Source organism: Lepisma saccharinum, chromosome 3, assembly GCF_977018435.1.
Source record: "Lepisma saccharinum chromosome 3, izLepSacc3.1, whole genome shotgun sequence".
Lineage (NCBI taxonomy): Eukaryota > Metazoa > Arthropoda > Insecta > Zygentoma > Lepismatidae > Lepisma > Lepisma saccharinum.
Genome location: NC_139231.1, coordinates 86,696,776 through 86,700,779, shown reverse-complemented (window position 1 = coordinate 86,700,779; position 4,004 = coordinate 86,696,776).

The window sequence follows — 4,004 nt, the reverse complement described above, 5'->3', positions numbered from 1 at the left end:
ATTTTCAACGGTTTGAGTGAATTGCTTGGCCCTAAACTGGGGACCATTGTCTACTACAATTCTTTGAGGAAGTGAAAATTGTACAAAATATATATCACTGAGTTTCCTCAGTATGAAATTCTATGCTTACTAACCGAGGCGGAATTGTTACACCTTGGCCACCATCATTTCCCAAGGGTTGCTCATAGGGCAGAATGGCATTCATCTCGCTCTGTTGAGATTCCATTTGTCTACCCTTGGGTGTGTGACCTGGTTTGGCGAACCATTTTACCTCATCGAGTGCGTTGAGTATGGCATCCATACCTCGTGGGCTGAAGTGAACCAGGTCAGATCTCATGTTTTGACCATAACCCATGGTTTCTTCGAACAGCGACATGTTCATTTCTTGGCCCTTATGCACAAATTTCGATGAGGAATCCAGAACCCTTACATTGCTACTATCATCAAGGGATATTATCTTTGCAATTAATGAGTCATACATGGCCCAGAACCTGTGTCGGTTCTCATTGGCTAACCTGGGAACTGGCGGAGGAGTTAGAACAATGACCTTCTGAGCACCTTTCCTCTTTAGGGTGTAAATGATATCCTGGAGGTTCCGGAACACCTGGTTGGTGTCCTTCCCCCGGAGCATATCATTTGTGGATACCATTAATAACACATTTTTATGAACACACTTTTCCCTTCTCAAAGCACCGAGCAACTGCACTGAGGTTTGTCCAGATATGCAAAGTCCTATGTGGTAATTACCATCACTGTCTCTTTGGACAGGATACCCAAATTTTCTTTGCGCAAGACGTGATAACATTGAATCACCCACTGCCTGATACTGATTTATCAGTGGAGTGTGTCTGCATGAATCTGAACATTGTGGGACAGGTTTAGGTTTGGCATCGCCCTTCCCCACGTCAGGACGTTGCCTACCTAGTTTCCCTGGTTGTGCACATTTGGATGCACCTCAGCGAGATGCTCGGACGACCCGTGTGAGCTGGCGGAACTCCTATGCTGGGACGTTCCTCCCTTTCTTCGGTCTACCTTGGTTCTGTTCGGGTACTCCTTAGGCCGGGAGCCCCTCGCAGATTTGCACATATGAGCGTCCTCCTTTTTGGACGGACCGCTCGCTTCACCCTGACCACGACTCACATAGGTCCGGTTAATGCGAGTCGCGGTCTTCCCATAATTGGGTTGTGCTGGCCTTGCAACTTCCCTCCCAGGATATTGTGGCACTTGCACACTCTCATACCGAAGTATGGAGTTGGCCACCTCCTGAAGAGAGACGAAGGGAGCTAGGATTAACTGGTCCTTCAAGCTGCGCGGCAGCTGTTGCACAACGTGGGTGAATACCTGGTGGTCGGCGATTTATGGCAACGCAAGCCTAATTATTTTGACTTGGTGCCAGAAATACTTGTGCACTGATCTGTGCTGGGATGGGTTGTACCTTTCATTCACAGCCTTCACCAGGGAAGAAGCTCTCCACCCATCCCCTTGGAAATAGGAGAGGAACTGCCTTTTGAAATCCAAGTAGGACTTGAACTTTCGTTAGTTCCTCTCGTACCACTGCCCTGCTTCGTCCCGTAGACAGAACGAGATTATCTGTAGGGCATCCGCCAAATCTACCTCCAGGAGAGTGAGATCTCTCTTAAACTCCTGCACAAAATCGGAGGCAAGCCTGTTCCCCTGCCCGTTAAAGGTTGGGAGCTGTTTCAGATCAGCAAACCTAACGCTAGGTTTGCTCTTGTTCCTCCGCCGGTTCTTCCTCTTCCTCTGGCTGTGGACTTCGGCATCCAAGCTTTCAGAGTTGGACTCCGGGGAGTTACCAAGTGGGTGGTACGTGTTAGGTGGAGACACATAGCCACTACTCTGGTCAGAGCTTTCGTAACCTTTAGGTCTTCGTTTGGCTTTGTGCAAGGCATGGTGGACAGACACATTCCGTGCAGGTGAGACGGGCATGGTAGCTGACGTCAGCGGAAGGGTGGACTGAGTTATTCTTCTCTCCATCCCTTCCAGGCAAGCAAGAATCCTCATCAGGCTTGCATTGTCAGACCCCTGTTTTGCTGGCAGCTGCTCCTCACCAACCCTTTGTTGTGAGGAGGTGCGCTGCTCAGTGACTTGGCCCTCGGAAATGCATACATGCGATCTGCGGCCTTCCGCCTGACAGTTCGGCATTTCCTTCCTCACTTGCTCGAGAACCCTGTTCTCGATCGTGACCATGTGGTCACTGCAAGTGAGCTCTCTGCAAATATTTGCTAGGGTATCTAACCTCCCTAGAATTTGAGCTGTGGTGGTCTGATTATCACCACCTTGCACTTCGCCAACAAGTTCCCTCAGTTGCGAAATCTGGCCTGACACTTGTGTAAAATCCCTTCCTAACCTTAACTCTAAGTCATTGCATTGGAGCTCTATTTGGTTTATTCTATTAGTGTTAGATGCTACTTGCTTGGTAACAATGCAGAGGTTTTCGTGGTGGCATTGTGGATGGAGTCCAGTCTGGCCTGGAATTCCGTCCTTACGGCTTCAAGTTTCCTATTTACTTCCGCCGATGCCTTGGCAAATTCCCTACCCTGAGCATCAAGTTTCTGACCCTGCGCATCAAGTTTCGCATCAAGTTTCTGACCCTGTGCCTCAAGTTTCTGAGTAACACTTTCACAGAGACTTTCGATTGCTCTTGGAGCATTGCTACAATGAGGTCAAGTTGGGGGTTATTGCTGGTACTTGCACTACCATTGGGTGGGAATCCACGACCTGCTGGCCGTTCCAGCGACCTTGATCTAGTATTCATATTTGGGGAGTGCCGGTGCTGAGTCTCATAATCTTGCGATCCGCGCGAGAAACGAAAGGCGAGACACGTCGTCATCTACGCGGCTGGTCCAGGGATCCGTGCCTCCAGGTTACGTTGCCCCTAACAGGATAGGTGAACCTAACCTACTCACCACCTTTGGGCTTGAATGAATTTACAACCTGGCTATGTAACCTGGACGTACTTATCCCCGTGCAGCTCTACTCTGTCCTCCCGTGACCATATACATGGAGGATGTCCCCAGTTGACCAGCATCCATTCCGAGGAATGATTGCTGGTTTATCATAGGGACTTTCAGCCTATTTAATCCGGAGCGAGAAGCACGCTTCCCGGACTTATCCACCCAAATATGAATTAATAAACCAAGATGTTGGAAAGACACATTTAATAATCTTGGATTTCTCACATTTAATTATATACAAGCACTGAACAAACTTATAAGGGTGTTTTTACATATATAACCAACAAATAGCTAACAAGAGCATGGTACTTACATAGTCTGCTTCCACTTCATCACACATAGGCCTTTGTGCACTTCACTTACCACTCCAACTATGAATGGGGGGGGGTTTCCTCAGAATTTACACTAAAATATGACCGGGTCTTAAGGCAGATGGTTATTTACTTGCAAATGCACTGTTCTAGGGAGATATTTGACAAAGGATGTGCTGACTAAATGTGGATGCTTTTGGATGCCAGTCCCCTTGGTTTTCTGAAGGCCCTTTGTCCTCACCATGTGGTTTGGAATTGTTCCGATTTTTCATGGATTCTGGTTCCATGCACTATAGGCCACTTTAACCCTGCAATTTGTCCATTTTGTACACTATTGGACTAGTTCTGTGCACTTAGTAGGTATTCCACACTATTGGACACAATGGCCGCTCCATTGTTCCTTTCTCCAATGGCCTACTCTGGCCCAAACTGCTGGAGCGATGTGTACTGCTTCAGATCTAAACCACAAGTGAAGTTCAAGATGGCGTCCTCTCCTGGTAAATACTATCTCAGTTCTATTGTCTGGAAGCCACACCCAGGAAGCCATCTGATTGGTCCACAGCACCTTGGGTTACTTGTCTTCCTCAAGTACCTTAAGAACTCCACTAGATGGCAGTCTAGTCGGGGCTAGTTCCACTGGCTCTCAACAGATGGCACTGGTGCTGTGAGACCGATTGTCTTTTGTCAAAAACATCGATTTTTTATGTTTTTGGGGTTT